The following is a 26,233-nucleotide window of genomic DNA, read 5'->3' as shown; positions in this document are numbered from 1 at the left end:
ATATAACAGTTGAGCGACCGTGCTAGAACCACGGAACTCGGGAATGCCTAAGACCCTCTCCCGGGTTAACAGAATTCCTTACCCGGATTTCTGGTACGCAGACTGTAATATGGAGTCATTCATTTCCTTGATTCGGGATCAAAATTGGTGACTTGGGACACCCTGAACCTCCCAAGTGGCGACTCTGAAACAAATAAACAAATCCCGTTTCGATTGTCCTTTAATTGGAAAAACTCCCCTGCGCCCTCTCGGGTGCGGAAAAAGGAGGTGCGATAGCTCTGGCGACTCTGCTGGGGATTGGCGAACCCAGAACTACTGGTTCAAGGTTAAGAATTCGAGCTTAAAATAATTGTTATTATTTGGCTTTATTTATTATCTGATTTTTGCGTGTTCGCGTCTAATGTGCCAAATGCTGCTTTAATTGCTTTGATATTGTTTGAACTGTACATATAAACTGTGCCGAAACCCTTCTCTTCTCTCTTGAGGAGCGCACGCTGGTCGTGGCTTCTTTCTGTTAGTGTCATATGCCAAAATAGAACGAGGATTCGGAGGAGTTGCAAAATCGGATGGCCTTTTGGTTACCGGTACACAGCTCCCATCCTTGGCTCGAGTTGTCTGCTCGGGTAAGCCAGGTCTAGAACAAACACCTAGGTTTTACAGCTTAGTATAACTTAACTTCATGCCGGATCCCTAGTAGGAACGCTTATTTGCATCATATGCATTTGACTTAGGGGACTCAGCACAGGGGCTGGGTCCGTCTAGGACAAGCAACCTGAGAATAAAGACCATCCTGCTGCATCCTGCTTGCTTTATGCATTTACTTGTTTCAAGGCTTGCATGCTGACCGGTTTCTGAATATCGGGAATGTTTGAAAAAAAAAAAATAATGGATAGGGAGATAATTATTCTTGAAAGATCAATACCCAGAAAATGGTTAAAACTCTGCCAGAATTTTGAAAAACAAAATGTGTGTCTTATTAATTTGTTTTAGAAAGTAAGAGTCTTTGATTCATTTCTAAGAGAAAAATAGTGTGTCTTCAAAATTCGGCTTATGCCTGAACTACGTCAGTTTGATTCTCGCAGGGTGCGAGATACGTATGCAACCCCCATCGGGCTCAACGTGTTTTTCAAAATATAGGTACAATCCAAAGAACGAAAGTTTTTAAGGTGACATCATACTTTTCGGAAACAACCAAATTTCGTTTTTCTAGGAAAAAAAGGGTGTGTCAATTTGGTATTTGAGTCCAATGAGTTTGGATCTTTGCTTAATCACCCCAATAAACATGCAGAATGAGCATAAGTCCAAGTTTGCCGGTAAAAGTTAGAAGCAAAAAATCCCTCTGGAAGTGTAATTATGGTGGGAGGATTTGGAAAAGTCAGAGCAAGACAAGATCAAACTGCACCTGGGAGGTTTGGTTAATTTGTTGAACGTCAGACCTCGGTGCGACATCATAAAGGCTTTGGTTACATTTTGGGATCCGGCCCACAACGTGTTCCGTTTCTCGGATTTTGAACTTACCCCAACCTTAGAAGAAATGGCGGGTTACATGGACGTCACTGAAGGTTTGAGACACAAATACATGATCGCTCCAAGAGCTGTGAATTCACACAAATTCATGGATCTGTTGAAGATAAGCAAGGGAGTCCCATACGCTGAACTAGATGGAGGTTTTTCTACCCTACAATTCATATACCAGAGGTACGGGAGCATAGGAGGATTTAATGATCCAGAAAGTGGTGTTTGCAGCAGGGTAAATCTGGTAAAATGGAATGAGCATAGGCGGTTCGCTTTTATGGTGGCATTTTTGGGCCTTGTGGTGTTCCCCCGAAAAGATAGAAATATCGACCTGAAAGTGGCTGGAATCGTCAAAGTCCTGATTACCAACGAAAAAAGCATCCTTGCTCCTATGATAGTGTCAGAAATGTACCGAGCCCTCAGGGCTTGTAAGGCCGGAACAATCTTCTTCGAGGGGTGCAACTTGTTATTACAGATGTGGATGATCGAACACTTGTGTCACCATCCTCAGTATATGCGCTACATGTCTACAAATGGGGGCTGCATCGAGGGTTATAACCTAAGGGTTTCAGGTTTCCGATCACCGTGAGGGTTTGAAGAATGGGTATCCTATCTCCGGGTCATCACCGCAGATCAAATAAACTGGACTTTGGGTTGGCTTTCCGTGGAAGAAATAATATACATGCCCGCCACTGGTCCTCACTTCCTCTTGATGGGACTCAGGGGTATTCAACCTTATGCCCCTTACAGGGTAATGAGACAGTTAGGAAGATGTCAAGTACTACACCCGGACGAAGATCTCAGCACTTATGCCGTCGAGGTCAGCAGTGACGGCCAATTTCCTGAAAAGACAGTTCGTTGCATATGGAGTGAATGCCAGTACCTGACGGCAAATACTCGGGTAGGTGATGTGTCTAGGGGTGAAGTCTCGCCGGCCTATCTCGCTTGGCATAACAAGAAGAACATTGTGGAACGGCCAACCAAACGGCCTCACCTCCAAGATTTTGTTGAGTCATCACAAGAGCAATGGGACTGGCTCGCAAAAGAGGAAGGTTACCTGGTTGAAATCAGGAAGCTAAAACGACAAGTTGAAAGGATTGTATTCGAAAACAACGTGCAAGTCGCCCAGGAGCAGGCTGAAAAAGACAAGCTAGCCCAAGAGAACCAAACCCTGAAGGCCCGCCTTCGCCAAGCCAGTAAGAATAACATCGACCGACAGAAGCGTTGCTCCGACGAAAGATTGATAGCCAGTTTGAGAAATCAGGTCATCCAGAGCCAAGAAGAATTAGACCAATCAGAGGCTTGCATAGCAAGGATGAAGGTCAAATGGGCAAAAGGTACAATGGCCCGGAGGAAGCGCCTACAGCAGGTCATGAGGGATTGTGAACTGAGCGTCAAAGCGGTAAAGGAAACAAATTCCGCTCTGCAAGAGCGGATCTTCAAGCAAACACAAGATGCCCAAGCCGACAGAAGACGCTATTACAATGCAATGACCAGGATGGAAAGGCAAATGGAGATGTTCCAGGATCAGCTCGCCACCAATGCACAAACGCTAGGATTAAAGAGCCGACAGATGAGGCAGTTGTTCGCAGAAAGGGACAACATTCGAGCAAGAATTGACGAGATCGGGCATTACATCTACCTGAAATTCTTGGCATGCGAACAAACACCTTGGGAAACCCTCATTGTCTCCATCATGGGCTGCGTCCACCAGATTATGAACGAGTTGAAGAGCTTGCAAAGAGTCCTTACACCTAGGGCCGCGAAAGGGCCGAAAGATGCCTCGTGGGTCCCTAAGTTGGAAAATTAGTCTTTGATCGAGTCCTGTTCGTTTTGTTTGTTGTTTCCCCATATGTTGTTTTCTTTTCCTCAAACCATATGTTGTTTTCTTTTCCTCAAACCAAGTTTAAAACCGTGGAGTCTGTACTGTTGCTATTTTGTTAAAGTAATGTGTAATAGCAATTTTCGATAATGAAATTGAGTGATTCCAAAAGAATTTTGTATGTCTTTACTTTGAGGCAGAACTACGCCTGGTCTGATTCACGCGGGGACGTGATACGTAGGCAATCCCCATAAGATTCGACCGCTTTTAATAAATAAAGAAAAGAAAATACAAATAAAATAAAACGCAGGGTTTCCCAAAATACTTTAAAGGGACGAATGAGCAAACCGGGATGACGCATGTTGTTTGAAGCAAAGCATGTAGAAACGGTTAACTGCCTAGGTGCATTGCATCCTCTATGTGTTATGATCAAATCTGTTAAAATCTAACGCTAACAAAGTTTGTTGTTGTCTGATCCAGACAAGTTAGTGGTTAAAGAACTCTGGCAACACACTCATACCAAACCAAATCCAAAGGACCGGTAGCGACGAGCATGACTACTTCAGAGAATAGTAATGAGGAAGAAAGGCCAATGAGCCAGTTATTAAAAGAAGCAATGGAAAAGATCGAAAGGATGAGACTAGAGATGAATGCAATGCAGCTAGCCATAGCCAAAACACAAAAGAGCCCTGAAACACTGGGACACACGCCGGAGTACCCTCACTCTGGCCCTTCCACAAGCCGCCCAAATCCCCTTTATCATCAAGAAAGAAGCCCTCATGATTCCCAAGCTCCACTACCCCATCAACCTCTCCCAACACCCAATATTCCCATTTTTGTGGGACCAACATCAGCCCCTTTGCAAAGGACGACCAGTGAGCCATTGTTTCAGGCTCACGATACACAATACTATCCCCCCGAGCCTACGTTTCATGCCCCCGAACCACAGGCTTACAATCCACATTTGGAAGTGCCGGCAGAGGTTGAGAAGCCGGTTAAGGCTCCTGAACAGGATGAAGTATTGAGAAAGTTCAAAAGCCTGGAGCAGTCCTTTAGGAACTTGCACGGGCTGGGCAATCAAGTCAGTGTAGCATACAAAGATCTGTGCCCTTTCCCAGACGTCCAACTCCCGGCTGGGTTCAAGATGCCTAAGTTTGATTTATATGAAGGGCACGGTGATCCCATGGAACATTTGCGGGGATTCTGTAGCAAAATGAGAGGGGCAGGCGGCAAGGATGAGCTGCTGATAGCTTATTTCGGCCAAAGTCTGAGCGGATCTGCACTAGAATGGTATACCAGGCAGGATTCCAGCAGGTGGTAAACGTGGGATGATCTGGCACAGGCTTTTGCAGGTCATTTCCAGTACAATCTCGAGATAGTCCCTGACCATATCACATTATTGAGAACTAGGAAGAAACCCGGGGAAAGTTTTCGCGAGTTCGGGTTCCGCTGGAGAGAACAAGCAGCTAGAGTCGATCCTCCCATGAGAGAGGGAGAGATGGTGGACTATTTTTTGCAGACATTGGATCCAACCTACTTTGGTCACTTAGTGACAACGGTTGGAAAATCTTTCAACGAGGTGGTCAAGATAGGGGTCATGATAGAAGAGGGTTTGAGGTCTGACAAGATCTTGAACTATTCGGCACTCAAGGCCACAACCCAGGCTATTCAAAGCGGCACGGGAGGTGCGTTGAGAAGAAAGAAAGAAGAGGTTGCCACGGTCGAGGCAGGCAGTTGGTCTAGGGCTGGCAGGCCGCACTACAACCAACTCAGACCTCACAGGTCAGAATACCCATACAACCCACCACAAAATTTCTATCCACCTCGAGAACCACATTGTTCCGTACACCAAGCCCAGGCATACACTCAGCCTCCGGTTCGCCCACAATGGCGCGCGCCGGCTCCCCAGAACATATATGCACCACCACAAAATACCTACCCTCCACCAAGGGCGTATAGAAACCCTTCAGGGGCAGGCTTTCGGGGAAATCCAGATGCTAGGAATGATAGGTTGCGGAAGCAGAGAACTTTCACGGAGCTGGGAGAAACCTACACCGCTTTGTTCCACAAGCTGAGGCAATTGGGTTTGGTTAGTCCTGTCCAGACTCGAGAACCAAATCCCCCACCTCAGAATTTGGATCGATCAATCAGTTGTGAATACTGTTCAGGGATGCTCGGACATGATACCGAGAAGTGCTGGAAATTAAGGCATGCCATACAGGATCTTATTGACACCAATAAGATCGAGGTCCAGACACCGGAAGCTCCTAACATCAACCAAAACCCACTGCCAGCACACCACGAAACTCACATGATTGAGTTGGTGTGTGAGGGAGGAGAATTGAGAAAACCCTCACAAACAGTGATGATGATCCAAGCCGCCCCGAAAGAAGTCTCAACCAGTGGAGGAACGAGTGTACAGTCGCAGGGAGAAGGCGTCAAGCCGGTAGTGATATTGGGAAAGAGCCCGTCCGCCATAACAAGCAAACCCGAGCCAAGCAAGTTGGTAGTATCAGGGATCCCGCCCACACCGACAGTCGTGTTAAAAGGGGTATGTAGAGAACTGGTGACCATAAAACCTGTGGTCCAACTGCCGATGATTGACAGCAGGGCTGTGCCTTGGAAATATGAAAAGGCGGTGGTGATGTACAAAGGAAAACAGGTGGAAGAAGTCAGTTGTGAAGCGCAAGGGTTGACTCGATCAGGTCGATGTTTTGCCCCGGTAGAGCTAAGAAGAACCAACCCAGTTGCAACCAAGAAACCTGTGTCCGAAGAAGAGGCTGAAGAGTTCCTGAGGAAGATGAAAGTACAAGACTATTCTGTGGTCGAGCAGCTGAGAAAAACACCGGCCCAGATCTCACTGTTGTCATTACTGATCCATTCTGAGGAGCATCGTCGGGCCCTGTTGAAGATATTGAACGAAGCTCATGTACCCAGTGAGATTTCTGTAGACCACCTGGAAACCATTGCCAACAAGATTTTCGAGGTGAACAGGGTAACATTCTCAGATGATGACCTGCCGGTGGAGGGTACGGAGCATAATAAAGCTCTATACCTGGCTGTTAAATGTGAAAACTCGGTGGTAACTCGAGTATTGGTGGATAACGGCTCAAGCGCCAATATTTGCCCACTATCTACCTTGAACTAGTTAAAGATCGACCACGGAAGGATCCACAAGAACAGTATCTGTGTCCGAGGGTTTGACGGAAACGTAACAGCCACTGTGGGGGATGTTGTACTTGAACTGACCATCGGTCCAGTCTTGTTTACCATGGAATTCCAGGTATTAGACGCCACAGTATCTTATAACCTGCTGTTGGGACGACCCTGGATTCATGCAGCCAAGGCGGTGCCCTCCACCCTACATCAGATGGTGAAGTTCGATTGGGAAAGACAAGAGGTCGTGTTACACGGCGAGGATACAACGTGCACCATGGGCGGAGCCATTGTACCTTTCATAGAGACCGCTGATGACAAAGGTCCTTGGGTCTACCAGATTTTCGATACAGGGTCGGCCAACAAAATTTTTGAAGGAGAAATCGTCCCGCACCCTAGGGTAGCTGCCGCAACAGTCATGATGGTCTCAGAAATGCTGGGTAATGGATTTGTGCCGGGAAAAGGCCTGGGAGTCGAGCTTCAAGGGATTATCCAACCTGTCTCCCTTCCTAAAAATCTGGAAACTTTCGGATTAGGGTTCAAACCAACCGCAGCAGATAGGAAGCAAGCGCGAAAAATGAAGAAGAGGGTCTGGTTTCTGCCTAAACCAGTGCCACGTCTCTTAAGGTTTTTTGTCAAAGCAAGTGCCAAGGGGTCGCCGGTCCCAAAGATTCGAGGACCTTTGATCGGTATAAATGAAGACTTGAATCAGAGTTTTGAGAGGCTATTCGCGGATGTCAGTATGGTGGAAGCTGGAGAAGGTTCCAGCAGAGCAGAGATACAGTTTGTGGGGCCTGAGGCCAAGACCAACAATTGGACAGTTACTCCTCTTCCTGTCCGAGGGGAGTCTTGTTCTCTTTTTACTGGTTCTCATGACATGGCATGCACAGCGGATCTTCGCCCTAGTCTAATAAATCAATCTGAATCCGACTCAATGATGCAAGAGGTCGTTTGTGATGATGAATCTGAATGTGACGAAGGTGAAGCCTTCGAAGAGATAAACCGAGAACTGTGCCAATTTGAAGAGAAACCCAAGCCTAACCTAAATGATACTGAGACTGTGAATCTAGGAGACACTGATAACATCCAAGAGACCAAAATTAGCATCCACATTGAGCCGAACATCAGAGAAGAATTGATCAAAACCCTCATGGAATTCAAAGATGTTTTTGCATGGTCATATGACGATATGCCTGGATTAAGCACCAATTTAGTGGTCCACAAATTACCCACTGACCCGGCATACCCTCCGGTCAAGCAAAAACTAAGGAAATTTAAAACAGAAATGAGTATAAAGATCAAAGAAGAAGTAATTAAGCAGTTGCAAGCGAAGGTCATTCGGGTCACTCGATATCCCGAGTGGTTGGCCAATGTGGTACCAGTCCCAAAGAAGGATGGAAAAATCAGGGTATGCGTCGACTACCGCAACCTCAACAAAGCAAGTCCCAAGGACAATTTTCCGTTACCCATCATTCATATCCTGATCGATAATTGCGCTGGGCGCGAGATCGGATCCTTTGTGGATTGCTATGTGGGTTATCATCAGATCCTAATGGACGAGGAAGATGCGGAAAAGATAGCGTTTATTACGCCATGGGGAACTTACTGCTATCGGGTAATGCCGTTCGGACTGAAGAACGCCGGGGCAACATACATGCGAGCAATGACTGCTGTGTTTCATGACATGATACACAAAGAAATCGAGGTGTACATCGATGATGTGATCATCAAATCTTGGCGTCAGGAAGACCATGTAGCAGACCTAAGGAGATTTTCCAAAGACTCCAAAGGTACGATATCAAGCTCAACCCGGCCAAATGCGCATTCGGGGTTCCATCAGGAAAGCTGCTAGGATTCATCGTCAGTCGACGGGGGATTGAGTTAGACCCATCTAAAGTTGAATCCATCCGAGATTTGCCACCGCCAAGGAACAAAACAGAGGTAATGAGTTTGCTGGGTAGACTCAATTACATCAGCAGGTTCATCGCCCAACTCACCGCAACTTGTGAGCCCATATTTCGGTTGCTGAGAAAGGATGCTGCGGTAGGTTGGACAGCAGAGTGTCAGGAGGCCTTCGACCAAATCAAAGGGTATCTGTCTAATCCACCCGTATTGGTCCCGCCGAAGCCTGGGAAGCCCTTAATTCTTTACCTAACGGTCTTAGAAAATTCATTTGGTTGTGTATTGGGGCAACATGATGACACAGGAAGGAAGGAGCAGGCCATCTACTATCTTAGCAAGAAATTCACAGTACATGAGGTCAAGTACACTCAACTCGAGAAAACATGTTGTGCCCTAACTTGGGTAGCTCAGAAGTTGAAGCACTACCTGTCTTCGTATACTACTTATCTCATATCCCGTTTGGACCCATTAAAGTATATCTTTCAGAAACCTATGCCCACGGGAAGGTTGGCAAAGTGGCAAATTCTGCTCACAGAGTTTGATATCATCTATGTGACGAGGACGGCCATGAAAGCCCAGGCGCTGGCAGACCATTTGGCGGAGAATCCCGTTGATGAAAAATACAAGCCCTTAAGAACGTATTTTCCTGACGAAGAGGTAATGCATACAAATGAGTTGGAATTACCCGAGGAATCGGGTTGGAAGATTTTCTTCGATGGAGCTGCAAACGCAAAAGGGGTTGGAATAGGAGCAGTACTAATTTCTGAAACAGGATGCCATTATCCTGTTACGGCTCAACTACGCTTCTATTGCACCAACAATATGGCCGAGTATGAGGCTTGCATTCTAGGTCTGCGCTTGGCTGCCGACATGGATGTCCAAGACGTCTTGGTCTTGGGAGACTCGGACCTCTTGGTACACCAGATTCAGGGTGAATGGGAAACGCGGGATCTAAAACTCATACCATACCGACAATGCTTGCATGATCTGAGCAAGCAATTTCGATTGGTGAAATTCAAACACATCCCGAGAGTTCACAATGAGGTTGCGGATGCCTTGGCCACCTTAGCATCAATGCTGCACCACCCTGACAAAATGTATGTTGACCCTCTGCACATCAAGGTCCGTGATCAGCACGCCTACTGCAATGCCGTAGAAGAAGAAGCAGATGGCGAACCCTGGTTTCATGATATCAAGGAATACCTCAGAATGGGGATATATCCAGAACATGCCCTTGGAGACCAAAAAAGAGCCCTTCGGCGTTTGTCGAATGGTTTCTTCTTCAGCGGAGGAATATTGTACAAAAGAACCCCGGATTTGGGATTGTTGAGATGCATAGATGCCAGTCTAGCAACGACGGTTATGGCAGAGGTACATGCTGGAGTTTGTGGGCCACACATGAGCGGATATGTATTGGCAAGAAAGATCCTTCGAACAGGGTGTTATTGGCTCACCATGGAACACGACTGTATCACTTTCGTAAGGAAATGCCATCAGTGCCAGATACATGGAGATTTGATTCATTCTCCGCCAACGGAGTTACATACGATGTCAGCACCCTGGCCGTTTGTGGCATGGGGCATGGATGTCATTGGGCCCATCGAGCCGGCAGCATCCAACGGTCATAGGTTCATTCTAGTGACCATTGATTACTTCACCAAATGGGTTGAGGCTAAAACCTTCAAATCAGTAACCAAAAAGGCGGTGGTGGACTTTGTCCATTCCCATATCATCTGCAGATTTGGGATCCCAAAAGTGATCATCACGGATAACGGTGCGAATCTTAATAGCAGCCTGATGAGAGAGGTATGCCAACAATTCAAGATTACACACCGCAACTCCACCCCATATCGTCCCAAGGCGAATGGAGCGGTCGAAGCAGCCAATAAGAATATCAAAAAGATACTGCGAAAGATGGTGGAAGGATCTAGACAATGGCACGAGAGATTACCCTTTGCTTTGTTGGGTTACCGCACTACTGTCCGGACTTCCATAGGTACAACTCCTTATTTGTTGGTGTACGGAACTGAAGCCATAATACCGGCGGAGGTCGAAATTCCGTCCCTCCGAATTGTCGCTGAAGCCGGGATTAATGATGATGAATGGGTCAAAGCTCGATTGGAACAGTTGAGCCTGATAGATGAGAAAAGATTGGCAGCAGTGTGCCATGGTCAGTTGTACCAGAAGAGAATGGAAAGAACATATAATAAGAAGGTGCGCCCCAGGAAGTTTGAAGTAGGGCAGCAGGTATTGAAGAAGATCCTCCCACATCAGGTCGAGGCAAAAGGCAAATTCGCCCCAAATTGGCAAGGGCCTTATATCGTGACCAGAGTATTGTCCAACGGTGCTTTGTGTTTGACAGATGTCGAAGGTAGATGTGTCGACATGGCTATCAATTCAGATGCGGTCAAGAGATATTATGCGTAATTTCTTTAATTATGGCAATTTTTGGTTTATTTGTTTGCATTTGGCATTTATTGGATAATGAGATGACGGAGGCAATTCTTTCTTCTATCCAAACACTTTTAACCCTTGCTTCCCCCTTTGAGCCTTATGTTATTCTTTCATACCCCTCTTTTGGAATCATTAATGGAAAAGACATGGAAAAAAAAAAGAAAATGAAAAGAAGGAAAAGAAAAAGAAGATAAAATCATAAGAAATACAAAACCGTGGGAACTACGTTTGACCTGATTCCTCGAAGAGGATACGTAGGCGCCTCACGGCTCGGTCATAGTGTGCATCATAGTGAATATAGGATGCTTGATGTACATAGTATGCATAATAGGCACAATGTGCGTAACGCACATAGCTCAACATAAGTGTGAAAAATAAAATTCCCCAAGCAAGAAAACTGGGGCAGAGGTTATGTTTTAAGTTCCAACAAAGGTTTGATTCCAAAAGTTGTAGCACATCACCCATCAAATTATTTTCATTTTTATAGCCTTTCTTTAACCCCATACCAAAACCAACATCAACGTCCAAAAGACCTCCCGATCAATGTTCAAGAGATGTCGAGTCAGGCAAATAAGGCCGAGAATAATACACCGATACCCAGCAAAGAAGAGGATCGTAAGACTGGGAATGCATTGATGGTCAAAGGAATCTCCAGAAGAGAGAATCGTATCTACAACACCCCAATTCCTCGAAAGAAATAAAATGAGAGAGTCTTATCGGTGAAAACCTTCACAGGAACCGAGAGGCGATGAAAGATGAGGGATATGAAATGAGAGTCTTATTGGTGAAAACCTTCACATGCACCATAAGGCGCCGGGAGATGAGAGAAAAGAGAGAGTCTCATTAGTGAACCCCTCGAAGGGCACTATGAGGCGACAAGACAGATCAATAAAAGCTACCACATTTGCAACGAAATGGACAGTCATTTATCATCCCCAGCAAGTCAGACCATCGAGCAAATCGATTGATACAAATAGACTGGGTCGGGAATCTATGGTGCACTTCATGATCACGGGGACCAGTCATGTCCTCCAGATAAGTTCTTTTGAGTTTCTTCTCCCCACCAAATATGTGTTCAGAAAGATTTTCTCCTTTTCTAGCTTTTATTTCTCTTCCTAAAATTTGTCTTGAAAAGGATTTTTCAAAGCTTACTACCAGAGACCGAAGGGGAATTCATCCAATACAGGATAACACAAACAGTTTTAAAGGCCGACCCCAGGCAACGCAATGATCGTGCCTCGCAGTTTTAGAGGAAGTAAGCTCCCAAAGGGAATTGTTTCGGGAATAAAAGCAGACTCCCACAGCATGTGCTTAAAGAGAAAGCAGAAAAGGGAACAAATCGAAAACCAGCCCCAGCAGGCTAGAGACCCCCGGCAGGCAATTTCGTCCACTAACCAATTATGGGGACATAGAGCAAGAAAAAGGGAAGAGAGGAAAAATCATCCGCCGGAAAGGCACTCTCTACCACCACGATTAAAACTAATTAGATCCGTTTGTTTGCTGCAGGAAAACAAAGGATTGATGATGGCAGCGAGATGCAACGCCAGGGAAGTCACCAAAAACCGGGGCAGAAAATTTTCTGCCAATTGTCAAAAAATTTCTCGGAGGAACGGGGGAAACAATTTCAATACATTTAAGTTCTAGGTCGCCCACCAGTATAATGCGGGAATACATTTAAGTTCTAGGTCGCCCACCAGTATAATGCGGGAATACATTTAAGTTCTAGGTCGCCCACCAGTAAAATGCGGGAATACATTTAAGTTCTAGGTCGCCCACCAGTAAAATGCGGGAATACATTTAAGTTCTAGGTCGCCCACCAGTATAATGCGGGAATACATTTAAGTTCTAGGTCGCCCACCAGTATAATGCGGGAATACATTTAAGTTCTAGGTCGCCCACCAGTAAAATGCGGGAATACATTTAAGTTCTAGGTCGCCCACCAGTATAATGCGGGAATACATTTAAGTTCTAGGTCGCCCACCAGTAAAATGCGGGAATACATTTAAGTTCTAGGTCGCCCACCAGTATAATGCGGGAATACATTTAAGTTCTAGGTCGCCCACCAGTAAAATGCGGGAATACATTTAAGTTCTAGGTCGCCCACCAGTATAATGCGGGAATACATTTAAGTTCTAGGTCGCCCACCAGTAAAATGCGGGAATACATTTAAGTTCTAGGTCGCCCACCAGTATAATGCGGGAATACATTTAAGTTCTAGGTCGCCCACCAGTAAAATACGGGAATACATTTAAGTTCTAGGTCGCCCACCAGTATAATGCGGGAATACATTTAAGTTCTAGGTCGCCCACCAGTAAAATGCGGGAATACATTTAAGTTCTAGGTCGCCCACCAGTATAATGCGGGAATACATTTAAGTTCTAGGTCGCCCACCAGTAAAATGCGGGAATACATTTAAGTTCTAGGTCGCCCACCAGTAAAATGCGGGAATATTTTTAGCTCTAGATTCTGGAATCGGTAACCCCACCTGAAGACGGAAGGTTACAACAGAGATCCCCAAGCAGGAAACAACAAAATCCCCAGCGCCAAGAAGCAGAAGGCTGCAAAAGCAAGCGCGATTCAAAAGAAAGAAGGAACGCGTCTCAAAAGAAGCAGTTTGGGAACGTTATAGCACGCCCAACATAACAAACTATGATACCACTGAAGAAACCATTGGAAGAATTAAAGAAGAGGGACATGTTCCCAGCAGATCAAGCAAAGTGATGAAAACTGGCATTCAGAAAAGGCGAAGGACCAGCATCATCTCCCAAGCTCGCAAATAAAAGCATCAGAGGAAAGCGTTAGCCGACAAGAAAGCAAGGCAACAAGAACAAGTTGAAGATAGATGAGATCTCACACTCTAGCTTAGCTTCTTGTTTTTCCTTTCAAGAACAATGTAACAAGGAGATCAATGAGCAGTAGCATCCTACAGCAACATGCAACAGCGCACAACAACAGCAAGCACTACAGTCACACGGTAGTCCCAGCTACCAAAATTTCCCGAACTACATTGACTTGATTCCTGTTCAGCCCAGGATATGTAGGAAACCTCTGAAGCAAAGGTTCGGTCAAATCTTTTTCAAAAAATGCTTCACACGGAGTATTCGGACAGGCAAAAATCGCTTGCTTTATCTTTGCGCGAAAACCCTTCGTGTCTTCGGGCAAAGAGGGGCAGCTGTAAGCACGTGATTTTTGCTTCACGAGCAATCACTCAAAAAGGAAAACAAAAAATAGTGATAAATGGCCTCACTGTACAATTTGTCGTTTTTCCGTGACAGGTGTTGTTAGTCATGTGTGGATCTGCCCATTTTGCATTTAATCTTACCGATCAAAATACAAAAGCATGTCTGTCAGGGTAGTCAAAATCGTAATTCGGTCGTTAAAAAGAACGAAAATTCAAAAAATATATTGGCGTCGTTCGTTCTAGGTTGTGATTTAACTTACTTAAATATTTTAATTTGGTATGATAATTATGTTGAAGTGTCACATGGTTGTTTGTTTTAATTTCATTTTTTGTTTCATTATTTATTTTTGTTATTTCATTTTTGTTAAGAAAACAAAGAAAGATTGATTTGGGCCCAGAAAATGAAATAAAAATAGGCCCAAAACCGACCAAGGACCCGGTCCAGACCAGGCCTGCCCAGGCACCTCCCGAAACGACGCCGTTTTAGGCAAGTCGATCTGAGCCGTCTAAGCCTCTTGATCCAACGGTCCACATACGCACCCATGACCTGACCTGTTTAGACGGTCCAACCCAATCCATCACTTAAAACCAAACGACACCGTTTTAATACCAAACGGCTTCGTCTCACCCCTCACCATCAGATCCAAGGCATTGAGATCATCTGATCCAACGGCTCAGATCTAAACCCCTAGACCATATATAAGCCTTCCCTTCACACCCCACGCCCCCTATCCGAACCCCACCCTTCACTCGTCTCCTTCCCCAAGCCCTGAAACCCCCAAACCCTAGCAGCCGCCCTAGTGGCATGAACGCCGGTGACCACCCCCTTCACACCCCTGAAGCATCCGACCACCCTGAACACGAATCCACTAACCATGTACCTCGAATCACCTCCCATCGTCTCGAATCTGGATTTGAAGATTCGAGACAAAACTCGATCTATACCAAACCTCACCATCTTTGTATCAGACACTCCCATGACTTCCCTCGTGACCAAACCAAGCTTGGTTTGGTCCGAATCTACCCACAACTTCTAAAAAACCAGATCTGGAAATCCAGACCCTAGAACACATGGACCTGAGGAATCCGGCCAGTCTTGACAGGGGTCTGAGGTCTAATAGACCTTAACCAAGGTGTTCTCATGTGAGAACACCTTGGTTAAAGTTTGTTCGGCTTCAAATGGTCAAAGTGGAGTCAGTTTTGAGTCAGTTTGGTTTAAACATTTTCGGTAAGTTGTTCTTTTCCTTTTTGTTTATTCAACTGCCAATTAAGTCGTTAGCATGCTTTGTTGTGTTTGTTTGTTATTTTCTAATAGTTTTCTTAATTTCTTCCATCTCTGTCAAAGACCTTTTTATTTGGTCGATTGTTTTCTGTGTATGATTTGAATGTACCCTGTGATAAGCATATCCGATTAGGATAGTCGTCTCATAAATAACTTATATAGGTTCCCAGTGATCGACCAAAGTTGTCCGAAGCCCTTTAGGTCCCTGTATGTGTTTGTTTATTTGAACGACTGATTATTACCTGTTATAATTAGTATAGTCGACTCGATAAATGTCATCGATTAGTTCTCTATAACTAATGGATCAAATAAGCTAATAATTTCACATGACTAAATGAACCATGTCACTGACTGAATGCTCGACATTGCCTGAGATTAGCCTATAAACTGCATTACAAAACAGCTAAAAGATTCAGTCTAGGGCAGCTTCGATTTTAAATTTTTCAGAAGTCCAAAATAACCCATTATTGCAAAGGGTCAAGACAGTGATAACCAGGGTTTAACAGGGGTAGTCTGGGGTTTGAAAAGAACAAAAATAATTAGTTTAAATGAGCTGACAAGTAGGGTACTGAATTGGGATTAAACTAATACCAATGGGGAACAAGACACAAGAGTATGGGGTTTAAAATGAATACTAAAATGAGCCCATAACTCTTGATTAAAGAATAAGCCAGGCGTGGGGAACAAATGGCTGGCATCAAAAGATGCTTAGGCATGGGTTTAAAGGGTATGGGCAGTCTGCAAAATGGAGAATCCAGGCAGCTTGACTGCACTGGTCGTTTGGCTTATAAATAGGCCATTTCAGAACTTAAAAAAGGCTGGAAAATTTTGATTCTTAAGAGAGGTCTTGTGAGCTTAAAGAAAAAACTGAAAACATAAGGAAATTTCTAGTAAACACTGTAACCAAAACACTGTCTGAAATCTACAGAAGAGTTTGTATTTGGTCAAGTTGTCTCGGCCAAGTTCTGTTGTTTGCACTGATTGAGCTGCTTGTGATTGTTGGACTGCTGGTGTTGCTGCATAGAACACTCTGTTATTTCTGTTTGCTTCACTACTCTTTTCTGGGATCACTTGTTTGGTGCTCGACCATCTGTTGGTTTTCTTTGTTCTGGAAATTGTCGCTGGTTGTCTGTGGACTGTGGAAAACACTTGTGATTGTTGATTTGTTGCTGTGTTGTTGCTGTGTATCTGCTATTGCTGTGTTTACTGCATACTGCCCGCCTGATCATTCCTTTCTTCTTTGTCCTCTATACCAGGTACACAACCAATGCACTATCAAATATAATTGGAACATTGAGCATGAATACAAACAGAAAAAGACTTGAAGTTGACTTTCATACATAGATTGTTATATTAGATATCATGTACTATACGATAATTTTCATTCCTGTATTGACAATAGAAGCAGCCTGTATGCCCAGTGTATATCAATATAGATTAGCTAAATGATAGTTTACATATGTATGCTGATAGGTGAAAATATTCCCAATGAAATAGGTTGCATCTCAGACTTAGTTTTACTCTGTAATATGTTCTGTAATGTATGCCAAGCATGAAAACTGTGCATCATTAGCTAAGCTCTTTCTCTTCTGATAAATGGTCTCACATAACTAGTAAACCATATGTTAAGACAAAGAACCAAAAGCTTGCAATCTCAACCTGATGAAGGTCGAGCCCAGGTCAAAACAGACCAAACAGACCCGCTCCGGATAAACAGTGGCCCAGGTCTGGCCCATTCCGCATGAGCTGGATTTGGGCCCATAATGTTCGGTCAGCGGCCCGTATGCATGGTTGCGTTTCCTTACTCCGTAAAAGCATTTCAGACCCTGCTATAAATAATCTGCAAGCATGTAATTAACTAGGACTATTTCTATTTTCAATTAGTAGAAACAAAATGCGACAAGAAAAGTAGTTGCTATAGGATATCCTTTAAAAATAAAGACGAGATGAGCCTCGACAAATAAAAATGCACGAGCTGCGGGGCCCTCGTTAAATATATATCATCGAAGCATTCAGTTTCCAGGATGGGTCGTTTAGCAAATCTCACGGCCCTCCCAGAATAATAACGCGATAGTCTCTTTAAGCGCGTACTTAATAATGTTATCTCCTTAAACTTGGGTGCACATTTATGTGACCTAAATCCCAATCTCAACGGAATCGAAATGTGTCTCTAACCACGGGTACATTGATTGTGGCGCGGTCTGAGATGCATTTCCATGACGTTGCAAATTCTTTTCATAAGGAATGAGACGAGCCTCGACAAACAAAAATGTACAAAGTGCGGGGCCCTCTAAATGTATATATATAAATACTTAGAATTCGGGACATGCCGCTTAAGCGAATTTCATGGCTCTCCCCAAAATAACAACACGCTAGTTGCTTTAAGCGCGCCTTTAATAATTTATTTTCCTTAACTCGGGTGCACATTTATGTGACCCAAATCTAAATCTCAACCGAGTCGAGATATGTCAATAATCACGTGTACATTGATGTAACGTAATTCGAGGTATGTTTTCGCGACGTTGCAATTCCTTGTAAAAATAATAATAATGATAAAAGCGGTTAAAAGATAAAATTGGCACGTAAGTTCATATTTGTATAAAATTAGATAATCAAGCCGAATATAATAGTTGAGCGACCGTGCTAGAACCACAGAACTCGGGAATGCCTAACACCTTCTCCCGGGTTAACAGAATTCCTTACCCGGATTTCTGGTACGCAGACTGTAATATGGAGTCATTCATTTCCTTGATTCGGGATCAAAATTGGTGACTTGGGACACCCTGAACCTCCCAAGTGGCGACTCTGAAACAAATAAACAAATCCCGTTTCGATTGTCCTTTAATTGGAAAAACTCCCCTGCGCCCTCTCGGGTGCAGAAAAGGAGGTGCGACAGGTAGTACAAGTCATAAGCTATACAGAGTTAGCTACCACTTCTAAATATAACTGTTCGGAAAAGAGTGAAAACAGTTGAATACAAGTAAGAAGGTGACTCTGAAGCCTGCGAACGCAGCAGCAGGTTTACCTTGAGTCTCCGCAGCAACAGTTCACACAGCTAGCTAACGAACAATTACCTGGATCTGCACAAAACAAATGTGCAGAAGAGTAGCATGAGCACACCATAGCGATGCCCAGTAAGTATCAAGACTAACCTTGGTGGAGTAGTGACGAGGAATAGTCAAGACACCCACAGGTCTAATAAACTAAACAGGTACAAATATATGAGCAGCAGAAGACTACACGAAATGACTAACAATACTATAATCACAATAAGGGAAGAAAACAACAAGTAACAGTGAGAATACCAAAATAATGACATAGAAGAGTGAGCGAAATCACAAACCCAAAACCTAAATCATAAATACAGTAAAGGTAAGCAATAACTCAGAACCTACGATAGTGTTCACATCAAGTCTTAGCCAACAGACTCCACGAAATAACGAACCTCGGACAACTTATAGCTCACGGGTCCCAATACTTGAACCCTAACACTTGGCATCATGTCACAACTCATGGGCACGCTGATAACTCACTTACTAACTAGAGCTACTCTCACATATATGACAAGTAGATGAGGGTGTACATCTATATTCAGCAATATCAGGAGAACTTTATATCCAATGGGAGTGTTCAACTACGTGTATGCTTGTGCAAGTGCTTTAACATAGTTCCTACCAGCTAATAAGCATAAGGAAAAGAACGGACGACACGTAAAATATTTTCTCACAACTTCCACGAGATAAAATTCATATAGGTAAGCGTACCACAACACAATATCAAACATCAAGAATTCCCCCAGGCCATCACAAATCATCACAATCAATCCCTGATATAGCCCACCTTATCTCGCCACGTGTGCAAATAATAACATAATAAGTGCCCGCCATGTTTCGCCACATGTGCATCATAATGTTCCCACCTTGTCTCGCCACATGCGCAACCCACATATAAGCATATATATATATATATACATACATATCCCGCCTTGTCACGCCGCATGTGCAATATGTCAATAGTAGTGATAGCACGACAGAAATCTCGTGCATCACAATATCAATAACCGCACGGCAGAAACCTCGTGCACCACCACACCAAGTACCATAGCAACAATGACAATATATACCAGAACACGACAAGTAAATCAACTCGAGAACTTTCGATCATAAGGAGACGGTAAAACTAGCTCACAAGGAATAACCACAATAGAGAATACTAAGCGTAATAGAACAACTCAACGAGAGAGAAAATAATGTGAAGCAACGATCCCACGATATGTAGTTCAACAACAAGGAAGCTAACACGAATCAAATACTTTCAAATAAGGAAATGTCAACTAAATATAGGATACCTAAACTTCTTTTAAGGTTGGACAAATTACAAAGGATATACAACAATTTCAATTAAGGATGAGCAGCGGAAAGATAATCATAACCTCAATTAAGACTAAACAATTACAAGAGAGATAATAATGGTTTCCAATAAAGACAAGCAGTTATGAAAAATAGCATGACAATATAAGAGGTAAAAATCTTAAATTAAGCAAAATAAGAGTCAAATAGGTAATAAGAATGAATCATAAAACAATTAATTCCAATTAAAGCATGTAGAGATGAAACTAGTAAATGGAAGCTCAATCATATCAAAAACAACTTCATACTCAGTGAATACAAGGATATAAGAACTCTAAAAGGTCAAATTTCCACAAATAAGTCTGAACACACACTCGTCACCTCGCATACATGGACTACAATCAACATAGAAGACTCAAATCCTAAGGGAAGTCCCTCACACGAGGTTAGGCAAGATACTTATCTCAATCCGGCCAATACAATACTCAATTAGCTTTTCCTTTACCAATTCATCAACGCTCAGCTCAATCTAGCCAAAAATGACTTGAATACATCAAACAATGCAAGAGAAAACAATTTCAATTAACAAAACTATGATTCTTATACAATTTGCAAAAAGTCAACAAAACTCAACTCCCCGAGCCCGTACCTCGAAACCCGATAAAATTTACAAAAACTGAATACCCATTCCGATACGAGTTCACCCATACAAAAATTATCTAATTCCGACACCATTTGGTCCCTCAAATCATCATTTTATATTTTTGAAAGATTTCAAAAAAAAATCCCAAATTTTCCTTTAGATTCTCATGAATTTGATGTTAAATCTAAGATATAATCACAAAATATAGTAGAAAATTAATTAGAGACACTTACCCAATGATTTGGAGAAGTTTGGGTTTTTGGAAAATCGCCTATGGAGGTTTAGGGTTTGAGAAAATTAAAAAATAGGTGAAAATCCCGTCAAAAATCTCACTTAACAGTCCTTAGATGTCGTATTTGCGACCTAGGGTCCGCAATTGTGAACCCTCGCAAATTGCGAATAAGGAAGGGCTTGCAGAAGTCGCATTTGCGACAAAAAGTTCACATTTGCGAACTGGGCATCGCAATTGCGATGAAAAAGTTTGCATTTGCGACCACACCAAAAACCAACAATTTTTCCCGACATGAAAATGAGTATAACTTCCTCATACGATGTCCAAATTCGATGATTCTTTTTCCTATGACTCTCTAATTTTGATACAGATCTAATGGTTTAAACAAAACTAAATTTGGATCTCATTTGCTTAATGTGGTATTATTGTTGCTTGAAGAAACGACGATGAAGCATCCAAAAACAAGCGCAGCATAGCCTAAACCTATCCGAAACTCACCCAAGCCCTCAGGGCTCCAAACTAAATATGCACTCAAGTCTAAAAACATCATATGAACTTTCTCATGCGATCAAATCATTAAAATAACATAAAAAACTAAGAATTTAACCTCAAAATTCATGATTTTCTAACTTTTCAACCGAACGTCCAAATCACGTCAAATAAATTCTGATTCTCACCAAATTTCATAGATAGGACTTAAATATTATAGCAAACTTGTACCAGGCTCTGGGACCAAAATACGGGTCCGATACCAACGAGTTCAAACATTAATTCATTTCTTTATTTCCTTAAAAAACCAGCATAACAATTTTCTTGAAAAATTATTTTCTAAGGCTAGGGACCTCAGAATTCAGTTCCGGGTATACGCCCAAGTCTCATATTTTACCGCAGACCTCTCGGGTTCGTCGGAACACAGATCCAATTTCGTTTACCAAAAATGTTGACCAAAGTCGACTAAAAACCAAGTTTTAACTGTAGAAATTACTATATTTTTCATATTTTCACATAAAAGCTTTTCTGTTTCACGCCCGGACTGCGCACGCAAGTCGATATGCATAATATGAAGCTGCTCGTGACCTCAAACTGTCGAACCGAATGCAATTTCTCAAAACGACCAGTTGGGTCGTTACAAAATTGAACAGGATATGATAATAAACTATCAATCTAAAGATGATAAAGTAATATCAACAGTAGGGAAAGAACAAACTACCATCAGTAGAAACAATAAAGGGAAACCCGGATGGAAATGAAAGATAACCAAATAAATTAGCACCAACATAGCTGGAACACAGACAAGTAAAAATGTACTCAAACCAGGAAGGCAATGTTAACTCAATAAATCATATCATTTCTGATGCACAACTCTAGCCATCTCAAACTCAATGTCTCATATCATAACCTCAATTACCAAACCTTTAGCACACCCGGCACCTTGTGCCCACATATTTCTATCTCTCTTTGCACAACAATGTTCTCATGTTACTTAGTAGATAGGGTCTATAACCAATGCAATTAAGATGTTCAAGGAGTATATAACATAAAGTAGTCCTCTAAGCCAATTAGGAACTCAACAGGAAAAGATAAAGTTATTTTTAAAAATTATTTGAATAAAGAAAGTACCATTTTCAATTAAAATACAACATCGAATGAATTATTACCTTTAACAGGGGATTTAATAAATTAACTTAGTAGAAATTCCTTTTTAAGTAAAATATAACCTCAGACGGTTTAAGGGAGTTTAATTGAGTAACTAATTGAATTAAGAATGAAACAATTATTGAAATTTGAAGTATTGAAAATACTATGGAGTTCCATCACAAAGGATCACAATAGTTAAGGAATCCAAACAGTTAAAACACTTGAATTGCTAACCACAAATAAACACAACAAACAGAAAGTGCACGACATCACCCTTTGTGCTTTATCGCTCTTCCTCACCATATGCATAAATAGAAATGTGCACGGCATCACCCTTCGTTCTTTAACTCTCTCATAATCATGGCATGGTATCACCCTTCGTGCTTTTACTCTCAATAATTTGGCACGACATCACCCTTCGTGCTTTTACTCTCAATAATGTGGCACGAAATCACCCTTCATGCATTAACACTCACAATATCGGCACGTCATCACCCTTCGTGCATTAACACTCACTCACAATATCATGCACGACATCACCCTTCGTGTTTTACACTCTTCCTCACCCAAACAATAGAAACAATACATCCCTACAAGGGAATCAACATGTGACGACCCGACCCGTCGTCTCATGAGTTACCACTCTGTTTTCCCCATTTGTGCTTCTTATTATTTTGTCTATCGGTTCTATATGTGATCGGGTTGGTCGGCTTGGGTTCGGAAAGGATTTGGTCAGGTTTGAGACACTTAATCTCATTTGAAGAAGCTTAAGTTGGAAATGTCAATCGGATGTTGACTTATGTGTTAGAGGGCTCGGATGTGAGTTTCAATGGTTCAGATAGCTTCGGGAGGTGGTTTGGGACTTAGAAGCGTGATCGGAATGCGTTTTGGAGGTCCAGTGTAGATTTAGGCTTGAATTGGCGAAATTGGATTTTTGGCGTTTTCTGGTTGATAGGTGAGATTTTAATAGAGGGGCCGGAATGGAATTTCAAGAGTTGCAGTAGTTACATTGTATTGTTCGGGATGTGTGTGCAAAATTTCTGGTCATTCGTACGTGGTTTGGTTGAGTTTTTGATCAAAAATGGAATTCGGAAGATTTTGGAAACTTAGGCTTGAATCCGATGTGTTTTAGTTGATTCGATATTGTTTGAGGTGTTTTGAAGATTGGTATAAGTTTGAATAAGGTTATGGGTTATGTTTGTACTTTTGGTTGAGGTCCTGGGGGCTTCGGGATGATTTTGGATGGTTGACGGAGTGTTTGGAATTTTTGGTGAAGCTACTGATTTTCTGCTTCTGTTGTTTCCGCACTTGCTGATTGGGGACCGCAGGTGCGATGCTGCAGATGCGAGGAAGAGGGCTGCAGAAGCGGAAGAAGGTAAGGGAGGCATAAACCACAGAAGCGGTTGGAGAACTGCACCTGCGATGGCACAGTTGCATATAGTGAATCGCATATGCAAAAATGAGGACTTAAGTGAGGACCGCAGATGTGGTGGTCTTGACCGCAGAAGTGGGAATTGGGTTGCAGATGCAAAATCCCTGGGCCAGAACATATAAATTATTTCCTTCGCGATTTTTGAGCTATTCCACCATTTCTAAGTCGGCTTTGGAGTTTTTTTAGGCGATTTTGAAGAAGGATTTCAAGGGGATTTCATTGAGGTAAGGATTTTGGACCTAAAACTCATTCCTATGGTATTATTTCATGGATTAGAGCTATAATGAATGGAATTTAAGGGTTAAAATTGGGGAAACTAGGGCTTGGTATTGAAGACCTAGACTTGAGGATTTGAGGGACCAATTATGGTCGAATTTTGGTACTTTTGATATGTATGAACTCATGGGGAGATAAGGAATCTATTGATGTGAATTTTATCGAATTCCGAGACGTGGGCCCGGGAGTCGGGTTTTGGTAATTTCGGGATTTAAGTTGTAAATTGATTATTTTTGCTTGGTCTTTGTTCCCTTAGCATATTTTGATGTTGTGATTCTAATTTTGGATAGATTCGATGCGAGTGGAGACCGATTCGAGGGGCAAAGGCGTCGCGGGCTAGAGATTTGACCGGATTGAGGTGAGTAATGATTGTAAATAATGTCTTGAGGGTATGAAACCCGGGATTGCACATCGTTGTGCTATATTGAGGTGACACACACGCTAGATGATGAGCGTGTGGTCATGCACTATTGGGGATTGTGACTTAGTCCATCCCGAATGATTGTTTTACCATGTATTTGACTGAAAACTATTTGCTATCATTATGTTTTGGGTTGAATGTCATATTTGGGCTTCGTGCCAACTATTTGAACCCTTAGGGGATTTTTATTGATATTTCTTCACTGTTTTGACTTTATACTTGAACTCAGTCATGCTATATTCTACTGTTTTTCATGACTCAGCCATGTTTACTCTGCTTTAACACTTAAATAATATTTTAAATGATATTTTGGGTTGAGCACTATGTTTTACTGTTGTTCGAGTGGCTGTGAGATTCTGACTGAGTAAGGCCGAGGGCCTATGTTGTGAGGAAACACTGATTATGATTATGAGGCCAAGGGCCTGAGATTTGTACACCACGAGGTGGCTTGTTGATATGAGGCCAAGAGCCTAGTGATGATGCCACGAGATGGCTCGATATTGCGCTTGGGTCGTAAGGGGCCCTTCCAGGAGTCTGCACACCCCTAGTGAGCGGGGGTACTCATTGTGATGTGAGATATAGCCCGAGGGGCTGGTATTGTTCTGAGATATTGCCCGAGGGACGGATTTGTTGACATTGTACCCGAGGGGCGAACCTTTATGTGCTTGTCTTCCTTATTGCCTGTCATTTACCTGCTTAATTGTTAAAAAGGCCTTTTATGAAGTTTAAACTGAACTGAAGTGATTTTTACATATCTTTACTGATTCACTATTTTACTGGCTTTTTTACTGCTTCATTATAGCCTGTAATATGCCTTACGTGATTTCTTGCTTTCAGTCTTTATTTATGATTATTACTCATTGAGTTGGAGTACTCACTTTACTCACTGCACACCGTGTGCAGATTCAGGCGTTGTTGATCCTGCTAGCGAGAGTTGAGAGCTCCCGGCAAACTTCGGAGTTCACGAGGTAGCTGCTTGGCATCCGCAGTCCCGTGTTTCTCCCCCTTATCTCATTTCTTTTCCCTTATTAGTAGCTTTGTAATAGCTTTGTAGACTTTTCAGACTTGTGTTAGAATTGGTAGATGCTCGTGACTAGTGACACCCCGGTATCGGGCTGTGTTGGGTGTATTTTCTGCAAACTGTTCTGTTAACTGCTTACTTTTGGATTATTTATTACGTTTTAGACTTAATTCTTATTGTTAATTGTTTAAAACTGAAATGGGGAAGTGTTGGCTGGCCTTGTCTCCACAAGAGGCACCATCACGACCGGGTCCGGGTTTAGGGTCATGACATAACAATAGAAACAATAACATCCCGACAAGGAAATCAACAATAGAAGCAATAACATCCCGGCAAGGGAATCAACAATAGAAACAATAACCTCCCGGTAAGGGAATCAACAACGAAAACAATAACATCCCGGCAAGGGAATCAATAATAACCAATCTTATTTCAACAGTTAGCTTTGCAATATAGATCTCAACTTGAGTCAATACTCAACAATTGTCAAATAACAAGAGAATATCATAAGTCTTGTTCAACATAAATAATCGTCAATTTAAGCATGAATAGCACATAATAAGGATCACGGAAAAACCAAGAAGTACAATAACCTTAACAAAACAACAAGACATAATAAGGACGTGATAACTATACCGGTAACCACAACAATTGGACATATAACATATATGCACAAAGTCATAGAGGAACTCACAATCAAGAAGTATCAAAACAATAAGGAAGACAATCACTTCAATTAAGGCAATTAAGGGTCAAGTAACAAGTATAAATTAGAAAAAAGCTAACAACATCATATGAAGCATATAGAGGTAATTTAAGCAATTAAGAAACTCAATCATAACGGAATATTTTCCACGTAATGAACATAAGGACCTAAGAACCCTAAAAGCAAATTTTCCACAAATAAGT

General features: G+C 42.5%; 1 pseudogene; it reads right to left on the bottom strand.

Moving 5' to 3' along the window:
- LOC107761830 (polyphenol oxidase E, chloroplastic-like) overlaps positions 1-26,233 on the bottom strand; it is a 149,579-nt pseudogene that overhangs the window by 110,511 nt on the left and 12,835 nt on the right.

This window comes from Nicotiana tabacum, chromosome 16 (genome assembly GCF_000715075.1).
Source record: "Nicotiana tabacum cultivar K326 chromosome 16, ASM71507v2, whole genome shotgun sequence".
Taxonomy (NCBI): Eukaryota; Viridiplantae; Streptophyta; class Magnoliopsida; order Solanales; family Solanaceae; genus Nicotiana; species Nicotiana tabacum.
Note: the sequence above shows the minus strand (reverse complement) of the source record. Positions and strands in the feature narration are given on the sequence as shown.